Genomic DNA, 24,209 nt, shown 5'->3' on the forward strand with positions numbered 1-24,209 from the left:
AGAAGGAATATTAGTAAAATCTTTTCAGTAGGTTCTAGTTAAAAGAACAAGCTCTGCATAAAAGCCAAGATTTGAGAGAAAAAGGTGAAAAATAAAAATAAAGATGGTCATTTAGGGTGCTTCTTTTTATTTCATTTCAACAGTTTTTTTGGTACATCAGAGCATAAATCAGTATACCTAAGGTTTCTGGAAATGAAAACAGGTCATAAGTGAGCATAGCTCATTGCTCGTTTATTTTTTAGAAAAGGTTTTAAGGGAACACAGCCATTAAGGCCAAGGGGTTATCTGCCCTCAGCCGCATTATCCATTTGGCTTCCTCTCTCTCAGTCAGATTGGTCAGGTCTCCTTCTCTGGTAGCCTGTTATTGGAGCTGTTGTTTTGAAGCTGTCTTTTCGCCATTTTGGTTGTTTAGCAAGTTTTGAATACTCAGATGAAATACTAATACTTGTGGTGCAATGCTCTTCCAATATTTACATTGTTTTTGTTCTGCTGAGCGTTCTTTAGTGGAATTCACTTCTTTTTCTGGATTTGACTTTTGTTTGCTGTGTATTCCGCACACAGTTTGTAACAGCAGTTTGTATTGAGTCACTACTTTTTTACTGCCTTTTCCACGCAATGTCTCTAGATTTAATTGACATGGAAAGAAAGAAGTTAGCGACATGCTTTATGTGTGGCATGATTAATCCACTGATTCAGTTGAATATTGCAACAACTAAGTTTTCAGTTGTGGAAACTGAAAAGGTTGACCTAAACAGTTGAAAATGCAGCCTTTAAGCTAAAGACATTACAATGGCAATGTTTCCATATGGAAGCCTGCCTACATCCTCAGGCTATACCTAGAGGTCTCAGGGTAAGATGTATGCCCAGTTATGGAAACACCTACCCTGAGTTTTTAGCCAAATGACAAGCAATTAATATACAGACAAGTTTCAGTTATATGAAATTGCTAGTTGACTTCTTCAAGCCTCAAGAAGAAGAAATGAGCACCTTGATAGAGGAGAAACAAAAAGAACTTGAAAGTATGAATTTGTCTGATAATAACTTCATGAAATTGGGGAATTTACAGGATAAGCTAACAGCATATGAAGTTAAGCTAAAAGGCATTAAAAGTCAAAAATTAATGAGAGACTTTAATGATATACAGAAAGGCCATTTATTTGAATGGCCTAAAGTCAGAAACTTCAATGAGCATCCACGGAAAGAAGATAGAAATCCTGAGCAGAGAGGTACAACTCTGCACACCAATAATAATAACCATAGATCTCAAGATCTTTTGGTTAGTGCACAAGTCCATTACATGGACAAACAAGAGCCTATAGTCAGAACAGTCCCAAATGGGAGTATTGTCACCAATGAAAATGCTTGTGTTATCGAACAAGAACATGACTCAGATGCAATTATTATTGTCAATAATACCAGTCCTTTAAATAGTACTGGTATCAATGGTCATCCACTAGGAACAATACCTAAGAGAGGAGCACAACATGTTACCATCCCAGAGCAGCTCCCTTTTTTTAATGATGAACAAAGTCTCTCGAACAGGGAGATCTGTAAGCAGAGAGAGAAAGAAAAGGAAAGTAACACAATAAACTCTTTAGTGGTTAATATTTCAAACATTCAGCTCACTCTCTCTCAGATGGATCTATAAGAGAAATGTCTCAGCTTTATTCCTGCAACCAAATCTACACACGATGAATTTGCACTGGACCTTAGAATGTTTGGAAGGAATCTTACTTTGAAGTATATTTTTGGGGATGGAAATGATAAATGTCCCATTAAAAGTAATATTATGCTCAAGAAACTGAGCACATTTGTGCCCCTCAACCACTCAGCCATGGATTCTTTTATTCATGCCTGTGAAGAGGAGTTAATGAGAACAAGAATGTCTCAAAAAGGGAAACAGCTTTTCAATCTAACCAAAGAAGAAAATTAGGCACTTAAAGAGCTTAAAGAGAGGAATGATATTGTGGTTAAACCTGCTGACAAAGGAGGAGCCATAGTGGTAATGGATGCAATGATGTATGTCCAATGGATGAAAGAATTATTAAGTGATCGAAAGACCTATTCCTTGATTAGTAAGAATGAACTAAATATTATGAAATGGAAGATCCAGCAGGTCCTTTATGACATGCTATTGCAAAGAGAGATTAATGAGTATTTGCATGATCTTTTCATCACTGAGCACCCCACCGTATCGACTATCAGTGGATTACCAAAAATTCATAAATATCTTAAATGCCCACCTTTAAGACCAATTGTGGCTGGTAGAGGATGGTTGATGGAATCCATTTCTATGTTTATTGAACAAGAACTAAAAAAGATGCTATGTAGGGTCTCCATTGTGATTAAAGATACAACTGAGTTTCTACAACATCTGTATATAGCTCTAGAACATTGTGATGATCTTGAGAGTCTGCTATTGGTAACCCTAGATGTGAATAGTTTATTCACTTCCATACCAAATAATTATGGCATTGAAGCAGTAAGAGAATTTCTAACTGAAGAGAAGGTAGAATCACATTTGATATGTGATCTTTTGGAAATCGTGTTGGAGTACAATGTATTATGTGTTTACCTAGAACAACAGCTACTATTGGCAGAGATGGGGGGTTGCCATGGGCACGCCCTGTGCCAATAGTTATTCAAACTTGGTTTTAGCCAACTGGGAGAGAGCTTGATCCAAGGATGCTAATAACATTTGGAATGACCAGATAATTCTGTACAATCAGTTTGTGGATGACACTTTCATTGTATGGAAGGGCAAAGAAGAAGATTTAAGAAGCTTTGTTAACTTCCTGTCACAGACAACTACTTTCCTGAAATTTGATGTAAAAACATCTAGAGAGATGATTGACTTTCTGGATGTGAGATTATCTCTTGATCCGGGGAAGGGAATAGACACTTGCCTCTATAGGAACTATATGTGGCGAAACCACATGCTCCATTTTTCCAGTATGCATCCCAGGCATATTTTCTCTAACATTGTTGAAAATCAAATTGCAAGGATTTCATAGGTTCATAGGTTCATAGGTTCATACTAGGCTATCTGCCCTAGGGCATTAATAAGCCTAGCCAGAATGTGTTTGGCTTTCGCCACCCATTTTAAATTAATTTTGCTATGCCCTTTTTCGAAGTTAGTATACTGTGCCTCTGTCTAACAGTAACACAGAAGTGATACCCGGGGTAAACCTATGATCTCCCATCCACTCATCAAGATTCTTCTTGAAGAGAGTCAATGAGGGACTCTGCCTAACCTGGACTGGGATTTTATTCCAGAATGAAGGGAGCCACTGGGTTATGAATCTGTCCCTCCAGCATGTCCTATTTATTTCAGTGCTGAGGTTCAAGTATCTTGAGCGCGTAGCTTGATGTGATTTGGATTTTCTGAGGGGCAGCATGTCCATTAATTCCGGGTTGATCATGGCTTTATACATCAGGCACAGATCGCTTCTGAGCAGGCGCTATGCCACTGAGTAGAGCTGGAGTTTCTTTAACCGGGCAGCATATGGCATCTGTTTGAGCCCTTTGATCCTCTTGGTCAGGTACTTTTGGGGTCTTTCCAGTTGCTGCAGGTGTCTGGTAAGGTACATCCCAAAAGGGGCATTGTACTCAATTATGGGCCTGATGAGGGATGAGTAAAGAGACACGATGACCTCCCCTGATCTAGATGTGAATCCCTTCATGATTAGGTGGGCTATATAAAATGTTTTTCTAACCACTTTGGCCACGTGGTTGTCAAATGAGAGATTGCTATCAACTTGCATCCCCAGGTCCCTAATTACTTCTTCTGTACTTAATGAATTACCACCTATGTGGTAATTTGTGGGCACTTTGTTTTTGCCAAAGGGGATGACTATACACTTTTTGGCGTTTAGCTTGAGGCCATGGCTCTGGCACCAGTTGTCTGTTTCTATGAGGCCCTTTTGGAGGATGCTTGTGTTGGCTGGAGAGTCGATTATGGTGCCCAGTTTGCAGTCATCTGCGAACTTTGTCAGCCACAGTCCTTCCATGTTGGCCTGTACCTCCGAGAAAAATATACCGAACAAGAGAGGTCCCAGGACTGAGCGTTGTGGGATGCCACTTGTAACTGGTTTGGAGTCTGACATGGTTCCAGCAATTCTAACCATGTGGGTCCTGTCCTTGAGCCAATTTGCAACCCATCTATTGACATAGGGGTTTATATTTAAGCTGGTGAGCTTATCTATAATGCCCGAGTGGGGTATTGTATCGAAGGCTTTTGCGAGGTCCAGGTAGGCTGTGTGGACCACCTTCCCCTCGTCAATGGCCTTGGTGACTGTTTCAAAGAAATTGACCAGGTTTAAGAGGCAGGATCTGCCCTTAACAAAGCCAAACTGGGTAGGATCCAGTGTCTGTAGGTCCCCAATATCTTTATTTATGAGGTCCATGATGATCCTTTCCATAGCTTTGCAGACCAAGCTAGTCAGGCTTATGGGGCGATAGTTTCCAGGATCCGTTGAGGCACCACCTTTGTGGAGAGGGACCACTGTTGCTGTACGCCACTCTTTGGGTACATATCCTGTAGTAAGGCTGAGATTGAACAGTAGTTTTATGTTTGGGTTTAGTTCTTCTTGGAGTTCATGTAAGACACAGCCCAGGACACCATCTGGTGCCATTGATGCTGTGTTTTTTGCTTTGGAGAGGGCAGCTCTTACCTGAGCATCTGAGATGTCAGGGGGGCAGCACTCTGCTGGGATAGATATTTGCCCTTTTGGTGGGGAGAGGGGGGAGAAGTTTGTGCTAAACCTGTCAGCTAGGATGTTGGCAATGTCTGTGGGTTTGATGTATTTTTTGTCATTTTGGACTAATTCTGAGCATATCTGGGACTTCCCACCCAGGTTCCTAACATAACTAAAGAAAGCCTTGTGATTATCCTTAGTGTCCTGTGCAATTTTTCTCTCAAAGCTGGCCTTAGACGATTTTATGAGTGCCTGTAGTTTTTGCTAATACTGATCAGAGATGCCTTCCCTTTTTGGGATTTTGCTCTATCATGTAGTAGCTTCCTCCTTCTATTGTATAGTTTGTTTATGGCTGGGGTCCACCAGACAGGACATCTGCCTTTGGAGGATTGGGTCTTGGTTTTATTTGGGATTGCATGATCCATGCATTCCTGAAGGTGTTCATAGAATGTGTTTATAAAGGATTCTGCAGTCTGGGCCATATTTTCCACAGGCTCGGGGGGCTTTGAAGGATTCCACCTCGGTTTTGAAGAGTGTGAAATTTGCTTTAAAGAAGTTTTTCACTGTGGTTTTCAGGGTAGGGTGTGGGGTCAGGATGTGAATATCCAGTGAGATTAGTTTATGGTCTGATCTTACCAGTGAGGGATACACTTCTGGTCTGGAGCATAGAGTCCCCATGTTGGTGATGATCAGGTCCAGTATGTTTTCCCCTCTTGTGGGAGTGGTAACAAGTTGTTCCATAGCATTTGAGTTTATAAATTCTAGGAACCTTTGGGTTAGGGTGTTGGAGCTAGAATAATGCTCCCAGTCTATGTTTGGGTAGTTGAAGTCACCCAATATAATGGTGTTTGGAGAGACCTTCATATTTTCCAGTGTTCGCAGGAAGGCCGAGTGGGGTTCCTGGGTTTTGGAGGGTGGTCTGTAGCAGGCTATAAACTGTAAGGCAGTTTTACTCACTGTTAGTTGCACATATATAGTCTCTGATGCTTTGTGCTGTGCCACCAACCTGGAGGTGTGGGTATCTTTGACGAATATTGATACTCCCCCTCCTTTTGTGGTTAGGTCCAAGTTTTGGGGTCGAAAAGCATGGTATGAGGTATAACCTGATAGTACTAGGGTGCTCTCTAGAGCCTTGAACCAGGTTTCTGTTACTGGACAGATATCGATGTTCTCCATGCTAAGGAGAGTTTTGAGTGCGTGCATCTTGAGATTTAGACTTCTGCCGTTGAGTAGCATTACTCTTAGTTTCTTATCCCTTGTGATACCTATGGAGGTGGGTTTGTCTTTTGAGCCTTGCCTAAAAAAGGCACTATGGGGGAAGCAAAAGCCTTTGCCAATATCCAAAGCCCAGGGTGACAGGCGCAAGCTGTCCCTAGCGAAGCATCGTGGCTTGTCGAGCATGTCATCCCAGGCTGACAGGCATTGGATCCCCTTTGAATGACACCAATACTTAAGCCAATTGTTGAAATGATCATCTTGTCTTCATATTGTGGCATCATTCTTGGTGAGGGTAAGATGCTACTCAATGTCAGGGTCATACCAGCCTGGGCTACATGCTCAGAGAGCTCCTCTATGTCTCTTTTCATGTAGTCCAGGGAGGTACGTCTCAGGTCATTCACACCAGCATGGACAATGACCGTGTCATATTTGTACATGCCTCGGAGTGACCTGAGTGCTTGTGTTATGTGGTGGATCCTAGCACCCGACAGGCAGCTCACCGTGACCTTCTCCTTGTTCAGCCTGGTGAGCGGGACGTCAGTGTGCCTGACGATAGAGTCACCTATTACAAGTGTATCAGGTGTGTTGTTTATCCTTAAGGGCTGTGACTGTTCAGCACACTGGCTTTGTGAGCTATGTGTTGCATGTGTTTTGTTTTGGGGTAGTGGTTGCTTGGATGTCTGCTTTGGAGGTCTCTGCTGCTTAGGCAGATTTTTATTTAGAGCCTCTGAGTATGTTTTTGTGTATTTGTGTTTGGTTTGCTGTCGTGGTAGGTCTACGTGAGACTGGAATTATAGTGAGTGTGGTTTCCTTCTCCTCCTGACTGGTTATGCCAGTACTGAGTTGAGAGAGCTTAGCCTCCAGTTTGGCTATATGGTTGCATCTCTCACATGTGTTGGAATTTGTTGGGAGGAGGAGAGGGTTGTCTGTGTACATGAGGCAGTTGTAATATTGCCTCAAGATTCCCAGATTCACCAGCTGGACTGGAGAGGAAATTGACAACTGACCTTTGGACATGCTAGAATAGTACTGGGAATTCCTTTATAATTCAAAAAAAGGGCCAATGGGGAACAAGGTACTCAAGGGGAGTTTGTGAGGGTGTAGTGCTTTTAATTTTTTAGTGCTGACTTATATAATTGCTTTAGTGAGCAAGTGCCAGGTAACTTAAATGCAATGTGTTACAGGTAACTTAAATGCAAAAATGACAAACAGTAACTTTCTTTCAAGTGAATCAAGAAAATAAGTACAGTAAGCAATGCAGATATCACTAGGGATCACAGAAGTTCTGAAAAGCCGCATTTTAGGTAGATTTAGCGTTTCAGGGAAATGAGCAAACAAACAACAAGCATACAAACAAAGCTAGATTCAGCAGGCCTGGATCTAGTCTATGCTTCAGCAAACAAGGTGTACCAATTTCAGTAAGAAACAGTTCAAATATGCAGGCACTATAAGCCTTTAACCAGAAATTCCCAGCTCAGAAGGGCAGAGTTCAGACTCTCCTCCCACAAGAGTGCAGACCACGAACCTTCTTAATGTAAAATAACTGGCCTGAAGCCCAAGTGCTTAAACCAGAACTAATACACTTTTAGAATAACAGACACTGAGCCCTCAATCAGCAGTTCCCAACTTAGAAGGATGTAAGCTACCTGTCCTGCCACCACAGTGCAGGTCACAAACCTTCCTAATGTAAAACAACTGGTCTGAAGCCCAAGTGCTTAATCCAAAAGACTTAGAATGATAGCTACATGTTAATCAAGTTACTACCAAGCAGTAGTAAATACAATTCAATAATTTAAAGAATGCCTGGATTAGTGCTCAAGTTATACAAACAAAGCTAGATTCAGCAGGCCTGGATCTAGTCTATGCTACAGCAAACAAGGTGTACCAATTTCAGTAAGAAGCAGTTCAAATATGCAGGCGCTATAAGCCTTTAACCAGATATTCCCAGCTCAGAAGGGCAGAGTCCAGCCTCTCCTCCCACAAGAGTGCAGACCACGAACCCTCTTAATGTAAAATAACTGGCCTGAAGCCCAAGTGCTTAAACCAGAATTAATACACTTTTAGAATAACAGACACTGAGCCCTCAATCAGCAGTTCCCAACTTAGAAGGATGTAAGCTACCTGTTCTGCCACTACAGTGCAGACCACAAACCTTCTTAATGTAAAACAACTGGTTTGAAGCCCAAGTGCTTAAACTAAAAGGCTTAGAATGAGTTACACCACACAGTAATAAATACAATTGAGTACTATTAAGATGACAGTAATAAATACAATTGAGTACTATTTCAAAGCTATGTACAGAAGAGGCAACCTTTCTCCAGGAAGAAGAGAGGCTTATTAATAATTTCAGTCAACGAGGCTATGGAAAGAGAAGTTTAGAACTAAACAAGACCAGAATTAATGACATACTTAAAGGAAAAGGCAAACCTTTTTATTCCTCTAAGGTCAGAGAAGGCAAAAGCACACCATCCCTAGCTATACCTAAAAGAACATCTAACTTAAGGGTCAATTTGACTTGCACTATGGACCATGATAACGTATGCCAGGTGATCAGAAAGTTTTGTCCGATCCTAACTTTGGATAAAATGTTATAAGAGATTGTTGGAGATAACCCAAGTTTCCTTTTCAAAAATAAAAAGAATCTCAAAAGGATCTTATGCTCAAATGATGGGATATGTAACAACTGCGTACATAATACTTCATCAGAAACAAAGAAATGTGGCTTCTGCAAGATCTGCAATGTAATCAATTGTAGCAACACATTTAAGCATCCGGTTACTAAACAGACATTTGTTTTTCATGGATTAACTAATTGCCTAACCAGCAATATTGTTTACATAGCTATCTGCACTTCATGCACAGCATTTTATGTTGGAAAAAAATTAATATGAAGCTAAAGGAAAGAATTATCAAACATCAATCTGGTATACGTAACTGAAAGGAAACAAATTCTCTTTTCCTTCATTAACGTGAGCATGAGGGACATAGCTTTGTTTTCATGGTCATTTCAAAGATACATTTTACTTCCAGAGAAGGAGACCTGACCAATCTGACTGAGAGAGAGGAAGCCAAATGGATAATGCAGCTGAGGGCAAATAACCCCTTGGCCTTAATGGCTGTGTTCCCTTAAAACCTTTTCTTAAAAATAGATGAGCAATGAACTATGCTCACTTATGACCTGTGCTCATTGCCAGAAACCTTAGGTATACTGACTTAGGCTCTGATGTCCCAAAGAAACTGATGAAATTAAATAAAAAGAAATGCCCTAAATGACCATCTTTATTTTTATTTTCATTTTTCACCTTTTTTTCTCAAATCTTGGCTTTTATGCAGAGCTTGTTTTTTTAACTAGAACCTACTGAAAAGATTTTACTAATATTCCTTTTGAAAATATGTCTGAGTCTCTCTTAGAAATGTCAAACTGTCATGTTGTTTTAAACAAAGAGTTATAAATAAAGAGTTTTAACTTCAAGCTATGGAGGGGTGTACCAATGGACTGACTTGATTGGTTAACATTCATCATTCACTGATGTTGTTTCATTGGATGATACCAACTTTTAAACACTGAACCCAGCTTACCTATTTGGATCTGAAGATGGCTGAAAAAGCTAAAAGTGCTTGTCCATTGTTTACATCAGAAGGGTTCTTCACTTTTATGTTCATTTTTTTCTGTTTTTATGATATTCACATGTTTTAAAGCTGTGGAATTAAAATGCCACTTGACTTTTACAACAGCAAAGCTCTATATTTCATATATTGTGGATTCAACATGGTAAAAGCCTGTTATTGAAGCTGTTGTTTTGAAGCTGTCTTTTCACCATTTTGGTTGTTTAGTATGTTTTGAATACTCAGATGAAATACTAATACTTGTGGTGCAAAGCTCTTCCAATATTTATAATGTTTAGTTAATTCTTCTGTAAGGTCATCATATACTCAGGCATGGAGCAAGATGAGAAGCAGTACAAAGAAACTGCAGTCCAGAACTTGCAACAAACGTGTTCCCACTACAAAGGGTATCCATCCTGCACATTTTATGGCTATAAGAAAGTAGGACTCTAGCTAACCTGGCAAACATTTCTTCACAGAATCATCCTATCATCACTTTAGCACAGTTAAAACAAAGAACCATATTTTCTGATAAATTTACTTAAATTAGCAAACAAAAAGCAACATATTACCCCTCTTACCTATCTGATTTTAATATTTTGTTTTCTGAAATTCTGGAATCATCAAAGAGTGAGTTCTGCTTCATATACCCTTGCTGTGCTTGGGCTCACTCTGTTCCCCTACCCTATCCCCAATTCCCACACCCTCACCTCATTTACACTTATACCTCACTATCTCCACCCCTCAACTATTCTAACCCATAGTAATAAAGCCAAACCCCATCCATTTCAAATGATATCACCAAAACTCAAAACCCATCTCTGTATTCCTTCCATAAGCACTCCAACTTCATACCACTTAAGTCCAACTCTTACTAATCTGCTTTTATTCATTACTACCATCACCTCTCCTCTCTCATCACCTTAACCCGCAACTACAAAATCATATCATGACTACATTTCTGGACTCATTCTTTCACAACAAACTGGAGCTTGCTATATATGCCTGCCAGAAATATTGCTTTTACTATCTGATCTCTATAATATTACATGATTTCTCCCACAACCACATCTTTTTAAACTATACTGTCCTACCATATCCTACTCCATTTTGTCTACTACACTCCAACATTTCATATAGCCATCCCTACATAGACCCCTCACTATATCCTACCCCAATACTTTTCTTTCATAAACACAAAGTATCTCTTCAAACCCCAAAACTAAGAACGAAGTGCAAATAACTGCCAAATGTTAAAGGCTCCCAAAGTATACACACAGCCCACTGGAGAAAACTATATATGGTGGCATTCTCCCCAGTCCAGGACCAAATACAACCCACAATATTTGCAAACCAAAAGCCAGCCACTCCACCACCACTCATTCTAACACAAAAGGCATCCTCACTATGGAACTTTCTTTTAAATATCCAAAGTGTTTGCAATAAAATAAAAAAAAAAACTACACACGTACATAGTTGAGCAGTCCTGAAATATAATTGTCATAACTGAAACATGGCTAAAACAAAATATTCAGGACAAATGAATCCTATTATACAGCTACAATATCATAAGGGAATATAGACAACATAAAAAAAGCTGGTGGTGTGGCTGTCACTTTCAAAAATACTCTACAGCACTCACACCCACTTTCCCAACCTTTAATAATGCAGAAATCATCAGCACTCTTCTCTAACTAAATAATCATAAGTCCATATCCATAAAATGCATCTCTAGCCCTCATGGCAATAAGATAAGCACTACCAAAGTTTTTCTATCCTGAATTACTTCCGATATCTTACAAGAAAAAAAATAATATGAGGAGATTTCAACATCAATTGTCCCCCCACCATCGGTGACTCCCACTGGAATAGGTTCCTAGGTTCATATATACGTTCTAGGCAATTGGTCAGTAGACCATTTCAAGCCTAGCCAAAATACCATATTCAAAAATTTCATCTAGCCTCAAGGAAGGCAAGACAAGATAATCAGAAAAGAATATGAGGTTGGCCATCCAGTTATCTAGGTTTACCTTGAAGGTGGCAAAGCTGCTACTTTGCTTGACATGCAGAGGACATTTGTTCTGCAAAGGAGTAGGAGAGCAAATAGGGATGGACCTTTCATGGAATGAAAGGCTAGACATAGATCTCCATGGAGGAGTCTGTTAGAGACAAAATACAGAGAAAGTGCTGCCAGGATCTCCTGATAACTCAGACTGTTGATGCCATTGATCCTTTTAGTTATGGATCTCTGAGGTCTCTCAAGTTATGTGATATGTTTAGATAACTACATGACAAAATGTTCATTATATTCAATAATGGGTCTGATAAGATATGAGTAAAGGGGAATTATGACTTCTTTGGATCTAGTAGAGATCACTTTGGAAATTAGATGAGCCAGATAAAATGATTTCTGAACTACTGTGGAAACAGGATGGTCAAATGATAAAGAATTATGAACAAGAGTACCCAGATCCCTTACAACAGTGTCTGATTGGAAGGGTGCCTCTCCTATAAAGTAACTGGACTATTTTGTTTACCAAAATGAGCTGTTCTACATTTTTTACATTTAATTTGAGACCATTGTCCTTGCAAGAATTGTTAATGTGATCTAAGCCATGTTGAAACAATTGTGAATTAAATAGTTAATTGAAGATTGAATAACAACGCCAAATTTAGTCATTTGTAGGCTTAGTTAAACAAAGGCCAGAAGTGCTAGCCTGAAGGTCTGAGAAATATATGCTAAATAAGAGAGGGCCAAAAACTCAACCCTGTAGTACAACACTGGTAACTGTCTTGCTTTCAGGAGTGGCACCTGCTACTCTAACCATGTGGGTTCTCTCAGATAACCATTTAGCTATCCATTGCACCATATAAGGATTTATATTTAGATTTACGAGTCTGTCAATAATATTTGCATGGTGAATAATGTCAAAGGCCTTAGCCAGGACAAAATATGCTGTATGTACTGTATAACCACTATCCACTAGTTCAAATATTTTTTAAAAGAAATTAATGAGACTAAAGAGAAAGGACCTTCCTATGATAAAGCCAAATTTGTGATGGTCCAGGCTTAAGAGGTTTTCAGTGTCCAGATTAATGAAGTCTGCCCTAATGTGCTCCATAGCTTTACATAATAGGCTTCTGAGACTAAGATTTCTATAGTTACTAGGTCAGTGTTTGGTCCAGTCTTGTGTAATGGCATTACAATAGCTGTAAAACTTTTCAGTCTCACCCATTGAATTACCACTCTTAAAAAATGTTGCTAAAGCATCTATAATTGACTGGATACTTACCTCCTCCTACAATAACTTGCTCTTCAAGCTCTGATTCCAATGCATTAATCACCACCCCACATTCATCATCAAAGAAAGAACAACATTTAAATCTGAACTCCCACCAAAATAGAAATAAAATAAAATATAAAAGGGTCTGCAGTCTCACTTGGTGATACTTAAATGCAGGTGCCAATAATGTCCCATTTCTGCAGTCCTGCCCCTCTTTCCACATATGAGATTTAAAAAAAAATGTTCTTCTCTTTCCTTTAACTTAGCAAACTGCTTGTTATATTTGTAACAAGCAGTTTGTTGGAGTTTATGCCCATGGAACAGTACAAAAGTTATTAGAAACAAAAATGTTTAAACTGTGGCAAACCACTTGCTACGATGTCGGCACAGTTTATACCACATATGGCATTCTTTTTTATTTAAAAAGTAAAAATATTTTTTTTTCCTTTTAAAGGGTAGCAAACAAATGCTATAGTTCATATCACTGAGTGCTACAGCTCTTGAATTTGTCTCAAAAAAGAAAGAAACAAAAAGATATTTGTTTCTCTTTTTAAACTGTAGCAAACTGCTTGCTACAATTTAGCTAACAGTTGCTACATCTGGACAACATGCAGAGTGCTACAGCACTCAGCTTTCATGGCAGGTGTAATACCAATATTTAAAAGATGGCATGCTGTATTACCAGAGAATGATCAGGATCACCCAATTACTTCCTCTAACAATTTGTGCATGAGGTAGCTGCCCTCTTTGCCACACCCTTGCTACACTACTGATCACTGTAACCGGCAAGAATCTAAAAAAAACCTTCTTGATAATGTAATCACAGAATTCACTCAAACCTTCCTAAACATTCTAATCAACCTAGCCCACCTCAGAACAAATTGAGAAAAACACACAACAGCTCCCTGTCTATCTCAAAGCTACAAAACAACTAATGAAACACAGGAACAATGCTTGGAAATTGTGGATCTCAAGCAAACCTCAGCCAGCTTTCTAGTCTGTTAACATCTTAGAAATCATGCAAAATATCTCATTAAACTTGATAAAACTGGGTCTATATTAGAACATCAACTTTTTAAAACATTGAATATTCTGATATCAACCCATATTCAGCGAACGCTGACAATATCGAACATGCAGAGCAGCGAATATTTTTTCCCAGGGAAAAAATTTGCTGTTCCGACACACATACACACAACACAAGCACATCAAACAAACAGCAATCCACACACATACACTTAAAATCCTACATATAACCCTAAACTAAACTGTATGTACATCACTAGCAATCCACTTACCTTAACCCAAACCCTAACCCTAAGGAACGTCACTATCACACATTCACCTCATCCGCGCCCTAACCCTAACTCACCTACCCCGTGCCCTAACCATCACGTCCACACAATCACACACTTACTTGATCCCAACCTGTAACTTTCCACCACAGTGCTGAAAATAGCGAAGCCACAGGAACGGCCACCCGAATTCCTTCCCTAGGAAGAAATTCAGTGTTCAGCAGCTTTGCAGTTTTCAGCATTCGCTGAATAGGAGTCAATATTAGGACATTCAAAGTTGTGAAACTTTGATGTTCTAATATAGACCCGATAAAACTAACTACTATATTTACTTCCAATCCAAAAATCTCCACAAACCAAAAGCCTTCTTGTCCACTGCAAATCAGCTCCTTTCACCAAGACAGTCTACACAACCTGAATCCACCTTGCCTAACCAAAAAACTTCAGACAAGACCTCTGCTTTCTTCCACACTCACTTCATAAACTCAGTATTATCCCTACTCAAACGACATACTACTCTGCCCTACCAAATCAAACCCCAGAATAACTCTATCCTACACTCTTTCTCTCTACAGCCAGTCTTCACTTCTATCAAACTCTAACCAACACTCTTTCTCTCTGGTTCCCTATTAGACCTTTGAATGCTTAGGTTGTCAAATGCCATTTCATCAACCCCTAAACCTCGAAGTCTAATAAACATGACAGGCCAATTACGCAATTTTTTTCCCTGGGAAAAAATTTGCTTGGCAATCATCATGGATCTTCCCTTTTCCCTGATATAGATATTTAGTTAGGGTGTGAGGGGTGTGGGGGACAAAGCCCCCCACTTGATTAGGGTTTTAGAGTATTTTTTTTTTGTTGGCCATGCAAATTCTTTTCCCAGGGAAAAAAATTGTAATTGGCTTGTCGTGTTTATTAGACTTTGACACTTAGGTGTCAACATTTCGGCATTTGACAACCTAACCTAAGATATAATATAGAGTCTTTCTCTCTAAAGCCACTCTTCACTTCTATCATTAAAAAATCCTTTTGAAACTAAAACTCACCACCCTGCAACCTGACAATCTCTTAGCAGAATACTTAACTATAAACTGAAGCAATAACCTATCCAGCAGCTATACTAATAAACTAATCAGTCACAGAGTCTTTATATGTCGCTACTTTTTAAAATATACTACATCCTACTTTTCCATAAAGGAGGAAATTGCACAGATATAATTAACTATCAGTCATTATCTCATACCCACTATCTAAAATGCTAGAAAAGTCCATTCAGTTCCAACTCTACCAATACAGCTCACAGAATAGCCTCTTTTCTCCATCCCAATATGGTTTCTATCCCTATAACACTAGCACTACAATCACATTCCTATATTTCACTAATGCAGCTAATACCCTAAGGAATGAAAGGCTTTACACATAGTGTCTTACCCCATACTACTCCAAAAACTCTCAAGCCTTGGTTTCAATCACTCTTCTACTACATGTTTCAAAAGCTATAGTTTTATTTGATCCCAAGTCATTATGCAGGCACAGGGACTTCTCTTCATTTGTTCCACTTTCTACTAGTGTTCCATAAGTGTCCATCCTTGGCCCTATATTCTTCAACATTTTTATCAACAATTTCTATTAGCCTTAAAGTCAGCCACCATAGTCTAGTTTTCTGACAACTCCACCCTTAATTGTAGCACCATTAACCTAGAGAAGCTGCAAAACATTTCCCAAGAATCCTTTTCCTCCATTAAAGTTTGGCTAACCAACTCTCAACTATTCCTCAACTCCAAAATTAAACTCATCCTTTTCAGACCAAGTAGCTCTCATTCTCAAAAGTGTCATTTGACATAGTCTCAGCAAATAATATGAAACCTGTACTTGCCCAGCAAACTACATTTCTAGGTGTTCACATCAATGAACACTTACAATTTGAGTACCACACCCAACATTCATTAAAAAAAACAGAAATTAGGATGTCTATACAAAATCAAACAAGGCCTCACAAACTCAGCCAGCAAAACATAGCTTTGACACTAGTTTCTCAACCATCCTTTACTTTGCCCCACTGTTTACTAATTTACAATCCACATGACTAGTAAAGCTTGAATGATGTTACTACAAGTTAGCTAAATTTTTGGACAACCACACATGTATCACCCATCATTGTTTAGGGCTCATAAAACTAGTTTGAACCACTTCAGTACCCATCTTACTCCTAACGAGATAATTCATGACCTTACAAATCCAACAAGTGCCCTAATCTCTCAATCCTCATTCAATAATACTTATCAATTAGATCTCTATACTGCACTGAAAATCTCCTTCTACACATCACCAAATCTAACAATGCAGCAGGTGACACCCTTTTCTCCAGCTATGCAGCCAAAATCTGAAAATCAATACCTTTCCCAAAAAAACTGCTATAGCACCACAGGACATTTAAATTTTATCTATAGCCATACTTATCCATGCTTTATCTATGAACATATACTAAACCCAGATAGCTATTTGACTTTCAGCTCACACTGAACTTCCACCCCCATAACAAGAAGCATTTTCTCTATCTTCTAATCATTTTACCTCCATTTACTCCTCCTAATCTCTCAGCTTATTACTTTCACTCCCATCTTAATCATATAGACTCCATCTCAATAAGTGCCAAACATCCTACAACTCAATTCAGCTTTATTTATATTCTGCAACCAATTTTCTACCTTCATATACTCTCTACTAGTATTTGTGGTAACTGTACAAAAACGTTTTCTTGTCTTAATTTTCTCCTATATTCCCTAACTTTAAAAACATTTTTATTGTTACCATTTTCAATATATTTAATCAAGTTGTCTTTACTTCTATATGCTTGACTGAGCTTACCATTGCAGTCATGGTATAACAAGCTTTCCTTATGTTGATATGCGTATGTGCTTGTGTTGATGTTACCTTTGTACTATTGAAGCATATCTCCCCAGTCCCCTCCCTGCTTAAAATGGGTCATGTACCCATTCAGACTTTCCTGGTCAACAAATGCAATAAATAGATAAATTAATAAATAATCTAGTTTTTAGTCGAGTTAAGGAGAAGCTTTTATCACTGTTTGTTGGTTAAGCCACTCTTGTCTGTCCATATTGTATTGCACATATCCATTCCCAGATTTCAACCAATGCCTATCCAGATATACATGCTATAGAAGTCAGTATTAACTACATGTGCCACAGGAGAACCCTCACCACATGCATCACTGAACACCTATTTGATTGGCATGAAATCCTCAATGTGTTGAAAGGCATTTGTTATAACTAAAAGAGATAAAAATAAATTGATACAATGCTGTATGTGTTATGTCTCTACACACACATAATGTTGTCTTTTGCTGGAATTGAACAGCAGGCTATGTAAGTCCACAATCTATAGAAATGTGCATTAAACTCATGTGTCATAGGTGAAGTCTTATCACAAGTGGGAGACATGACATATCTGAAGGCAAGACATCATCAGTGTGGTGCAAGTAAGTTGTTTGGTCTAAAAGTAATGGAGCAGTCCTCTGCCAGTGTAATTGCACACAATGCAACTTTGACAGACATCATTCGTCCCTAGCACTAAAGTCACACATAGACATTCTATTCATTCATTGTGGGTTTTGAACACCTACCTATCTAACCCCACATGCTACAAGATATTGTATCAACTGCACATGCCACAGAAGTCTCATAGCACCAGTGAGACAGAGTATGTTTGAAGGGATGACAGCATCATGGGGCTGCATGGTACATGCCTAGCTTTTAGTTGATTGAAAGAGTGTTGGGATTTGTCTGAAAGACTTGCATATCAGTAGATGTACCCAAGCATCTGTGTTGGGTAATCCAGTCATCTGTGCAACTATAGAATTACACATATGCAGAATACTTAGAGAATGCTGGATTCAAACTCATGCCTTCCTAAGTCCACAAGCTAGAGATCATTGTAAATTTCCTGAAGACACAGGAAAGAAACTTACTACAGAGATGGGATAAATCACAGCTCATCAGTGTTTAACAAAGCAGTTATTTGGACTAAAATGCACAGACAGTAGTGAAATAGACCCCACTGGCTCTACATCTACACATCAGATCTGTTCATGATGCTGTTTATACATAAATGGATATTCACACACACACACACACACACACACACACACACACACACACACACACACACACACACACACACACACACACAAAAAAACACCGACCGAACCACGTCTTTGGATTAATGTTTAAGTTTGAACCAACCTATGTAACAAAGATCACATCATTGCATGAATCGCAAGTGGCAGATGAAAAGTTTGATTACAAGTGTGAAATAGTGCACATTTAAAAGGATGGCATCAACGGTGTTTTGCTAGAGTGGTGTGCTATAAGGGACTGAAAGTGGTGGGAGGACACTCTCCTACTTAAACATCGGATCTCTGTGGGGAGACATTCTTACCTAGCATGAGAGGCATACACACATTCAGAATAGTAAGTAACTGCTGGATTCAAAGCACTTCTCTATCTAGTTACATATTTAGAGAATGCAGTAGCAAATGCAAGCACTACAGAAGAACTTTTAATGTAAGTGTGAGACAGAGCATATTTGAAAGGATTATCTCACTAGTGTGCAGCATAACAACTGTTTGTGTTAAAAGGGGAAGAAATTGATAGGACAATCCTCTTCCAGTGTTATTGTCTCTCTCTTGAGTAAGGCCATACATATCAGAACTCTTGTTGAAGTCATAGGTTCAAAGGTTCATAGGTTGTTACTAGGCTATCAGCCCTAGGGCCTATACAAGCTTAGCATTAACTAGTCCTTGGCTATTTCTTCCCACAATATTTTCTTCCCGGGACTCCTGTCTGGCAGGGTGACTGATGTGATCCCCAGGGTGAATTTTCTATCTCCCTTCCAATCGTCAAGGTTCCTTTTGAAGAGAGCCAAAGAGGCTTGATATGTATGGACAGTCTATTCCAGAGTTTGGGGAGTATCTGGGTCAGGAGCCTATCCCTCCAGCATGTTTTGTTCATTGTGGTGACAAGGTTTAGATCCTGGAGTATGTAGCTCTGGAGGATTGGGATTTCTTTAAGTGTAGCATGTCCAACAGCTCTGGGTTTGACATGGCCTTGTATGTTAAGCAGAGATCGCCTCTGAGTAGACAATATGCGACATAGAGTATAGCTGGAGTTTTTTTTAATGGTCAGCATAGGGCATCTGCTTTAGGCCTGTGATTTTTTTAGTGAGGTATTTCTGCAGGCTTTCCAGTTGTTGCAGATGAAAATGTATTGAACCCAGGCCCCTTGGCATCAAAGTCAGAGCAACATAGCACTAGGCCAAATCAGCTGCATCATTTCCACCTGCAACTACACACACACACACACACACACACACACACACACACACACACACACACACACACACATACACACACACACACACACACACACACACACACACACACACACACACACACACACATACACACACACACTATTCCATTTGAACCTCTGACCTAGTTACAAAGCCTACAGTACACAGTATCAACTGCATGCACCACAGGAGAAGTCTTAATGTATGTGTGAGGTACAACTACTAGAGTTAAAAGTGTAGGAAACTGATGTGAGGCACTCTACCAGTGCATATTGTTCACCCAATTGGAAGTTTACACATCTGTTATTGAAACCATATCTACCTGACACTATAGACACACACACACTTACATGAGTTCCACATCATTGGATTCAAACCACCTATGTATCTAGTTACACAGTCTAAAATGCAAAGTATTAGCTAAAGTGGCATAGGAGAAGTCTGACTGGAACAGTGAGACAGTAACAGCTGGAAGGATGACACCATCAGTGTGTTGCATAGGTGTTTTGTCTAAAACTGGAAGAAATTAATGAGGGGAACCTCTCTCCATTTAAATCTCTCTTCTGAGTGAAAGTGTCCACCTCAGATCTATGGGTGAAGCAAGTTCTACCTAGGATTACAGACATGCACACATACTCATACATGCTAGTCAGTCAATGCAGTGCTCAAGCACTTACCCATCTAAGTATACAGTCCAGAGTACATTGTATCAAGCACAAGGCCCACAGGAGACGCGTGGCTTTAAATGTGAAATAGAGCACATTTGTTAGGATCACCACATCATTGTTTTCCAGAGGAGACAGTGAGCATCACTGTATGAAAAGGACTGTTTCTTTACAAGCAGAAAAACAACAATGTGTTGATCAGTAGGTAGCTACTATATCCTGTAAGTCATGTATTTTTCAGTATTGTAAGTGAAATGTAGCTATTTCTCAGTAAAGCTTATCAGTGATAATCACACATGTAAAGCAGTGGATTGACAGCCAAGAACTCCTGACTGTTAAGCTCAGGATGATGGTATCGAAATAATGATCATTCGGTGCATTATTCATAGGTTCATAGGTTCATAGACTGGTACTAGTCTATCAGCCGTAGGGCCTATACAAGCCTAGCCATAACAATTCCCTAGCTATTTCTTCCCACACTATTTACTTCCCTGGACCCCTGTCTAGCAGGGTAACTGACGTGATCCCTGGGGTGAATTTCCTTTCTCCCATCCAATCGTCAAGGTTCTTTTTAAAGAGGGCCAAAGAGGCACTCTGCTTGACATGTATGGGCAATCTATTCCAGAGTCCGGGGAGTCTCTGGGTGAGGAACCTAGCCCTCCAGCATGTTTTGTTTATTGTGATGACAAGGTTTAGATCCCTGGAGTATGTGGCTCTGAGGGATTGGGATTTCTTTAAGTGTAGCATGTCCAACAGCTCTGGGTTTGACATGGCCTTGTATGTTGAGCAGAGATCGCCTCTGAGTAGACGATATGCGACAGAGTATAGCTGGAGTTTTTTAAGATGGTCAGCGTAGGGCATCTGCTTTAGGCCTGTGATTCTTTTAGTGAGATTATCAGTGTTTCCTCATGCTTGGACAATGTGCAGCATAAATTAATAACATACATGTGATAAGAAAGTATATAACTTAATTCACTCAGCAAGTATGTGTGCAAAGGTCCCTTAACAGTGTGCATCATTTGCAGGTATAATATGTTGGAGTCCACACATCATTTTACATGTAATGTTTGCACAGCATCACAATGAAGTCATCATATCTTGAGGACAACAATCCTATACAGCATACACAAATAATGCAAGCTTATGACAATACTTTTTTGTAAAAATCACTTCCTGAAGTGCATTGCTGGCAAGCACATTTGAGTGATTGAGGGAAAAGTTTTAGCACATGCATGATTATATTTTTAAATATGTAAGAGTAACTGCCTCATAATAGTGCTATCATTCTGTATTTCAGTAGTGCAGTGTGATTAAGTACATTTGCCTGGAGATAACCATACTAGTATAGGTGAAGATAAAACCTTCAGTTTTTGCCATAGGATGGGAAATGCCATTTAACAACACTCAGCATGTGTACACCATGCCAAGCATTATGCAAATACTTAGAACAAATATTGAAGGCTTTTTTATGGGTCATCTCTGATGATGTGTATTATGTGTTAGTCTATTTTATAACTAGATTAAACATGTCAAAAAAGGGGTTGATAGGAAAGTGGTGTAAATGGAGAGCAAGCAGGGGGGAGGGCACAGGGTGAAGAATTAAGAATCATGCAGGATTTGGTTAGAGAACACCATATCTACCCACTTATTTACAAGATCACTGTTTACTTGTAACAGGAATTTCATACATTTGTGGAAGGTGGTTAGGACTAAGATGGTTAGGTAGATAAGGTAGGTTAATTAGGGGGTACAGAACACAGGTTATACAATACAGACAGGGATTGTGAAGAGCACAAAATGTTGGGAAAAAACATGACTGGAATTAGGTAGGGACATTAGCGATGTATCCATATCCAGCATGAGCACAGTGAGACTCTAGTCCTCACCTTCAAAGCTGTCACCACTGTCACCTGTGTCAGATCCCTGGGTCCGTGATGGATGGGAGATCAACTTTGCAATTCAAAGTATGTTTTTTTTCTATTCAGCCTATTCAGGCACTGAGGCTACTGTCCATGATGTCCTCCACCAGACATGGCAGCTCCTGATGGGTGATGAAATCTCCACCTCCACCAGTAGTACCCCTGGGGGACACCACTGAGGCAGTTACCTGATGCAGATGAAGCAGGGAGTGCAGGAGTTATGGATGCAATGCTGACAGGTTGGGACTGCCTGTGCAGACTAAGAGGTACCACCACAACCACCTGTGGAGGTATGGCAGTCCATTCCCAAGCTCCACCTACTGATAGTCATTTGTGTTGCAGAAGCAATGTTCCATACAAAAAAGAGCTATAAGGTTGAGGGAGAGAAGACATATTTACATATTTAATGTCATTAATGCTATGTCAGATTAATATTTCAAAACATAAGCAAATATAATACATAGCTAAGTTAACCTTTGCCACATTCACATATGATGTGAAGGCATTAATGTGTCATAAAATACATCAGTCTCACTATTGTTATAAATAATATGGAAACAGTCAGGTTACGATGGACTATATGTAATCTAAGTAAATACATCAGTTCAAAAAATGGAATATTTAATGTTATTTAATAAAGCAGTAAAGATATTTTAGATACTATCCTGTAATAAAAACTAATTCCTGCTGCTGCTATGTGGATTCACATATTGTCTAATGCAATAATCAGGAGTCATTTGAGCAGGCATGTATGTTTGATATATAGGTAGGTTATGGCTACTCAGCTTTGTGGGTCACAAGCTCAAATGGACTGATGCCCTGGAATTTGGTAAAATTAACTACGTTACATATATATTATGATCCTGCTTGCATTCATACCTTAGCTTTACTTACCCTGTGCCTCTCTGAGGTGTGTCAATTGTTTCTGATGCACCTCCTTTTTTTTTCTATTAATGTCACCAGTACCTGTACAGAATGCAAAACAGAAAAATAAGAAGCATAATGACCAAGTGTAGTGCCTGGCCAATCCATGGTTTTATATTAGCTTGTAATGGATCACTACGGCTATGCAACCTCGGGTGGGTTCACACTTCTAAATTCTGCCTCCCCTCAGCCCAGGAGGTGGTAATAATCAGTGCTGGTAATAGGAAAAATCATATATATTGGGGCATGATGTGTTGGTGAGGGTTACAAAAAACAAACTTTGAATAATAACACCTAATAATCAAACCCATTGCTTAAAAAAGGATAAAATGCTAATTGTTATTTATTAACTGTTAGTACCACAGGAGAGATAACATTTTGAGCTTGGTGGCATGCAATGTACATGTAGGGTCATCATGGAGACACAGGCAAGTTCCAGCAGGACCTCAAAAAAGATTGTCAGAGTACTGAATGCTGTGCATTTTGACATGTGAGACTGCCTGAACCATGTGGGTGACTACTTGGACCTGATGTATGCCTGTAATAGAATGTCTGCTGTGGGAGTGTCAGCTGCCGTGTGGCTGGAGAGCTGCTCCATCATCAGATGTTAACTGACATGGCCATGCAAGTTCCCATTCATGCAGTGGTACTACTTCCACTAGTCTGCTAGTGATTGAGGTGTCCACACCCAGAAGTGGTAGACCATGATGTCTTGGAAGTACTTCTGATGAAAGCTTGTCTAGCAGACATTGTTCATGTTGACATTGAACCCCGACTTCTAGCAAGAGTTGTGGAACTAGAATTGCAGCTCCTGGCAGAGGCAGTTTATTATTTATTTATGTATTTATTTATTTGTTTATTCATTCATTAATTCATTCATTAATTCATTCATTCATTCAATTTGATAACCAAGATAAAGCTCTGATCCAAAAGGATCTACTTCAGTGATAGCCCAGACAAATATAAATGATAGTAGACAGCCAAGTTAATAAGAATTATTATGAATACAAACAAAAGGTTGTGGGAAGCTAGAACTGAATCAATAATAGTAATAATAACAATAATAAAGTACCCAGTAAAGGAGAGAATAGGAAGGGATGGTTAGAGTAGTGAGAGAAGAAGAATAAAAGAGTGGAATGGTAAAGGGGTATATCACCTAGTGTTAAAGATTACAAAAGTAAGGTAATCACACAGAAATTAACTATATACAATATATACAAAGCTGAACTTA

Source organism: Protopterus annectens, chromosome 2.part0, assembly GCF_019279795.1.
Source record: "Protopterus annectens isolate FY-2018-M chromosome 2.part0, PAN1.0, whole genome shotgun sequence".
In the NCBI taxonomy this organism is placed as follows: domain Eukaryota; kingdom Metazoa; phylum Chordata; order Ceratodontiformes; family Protopteridae; genus Protopterus; species Protopterus annectens.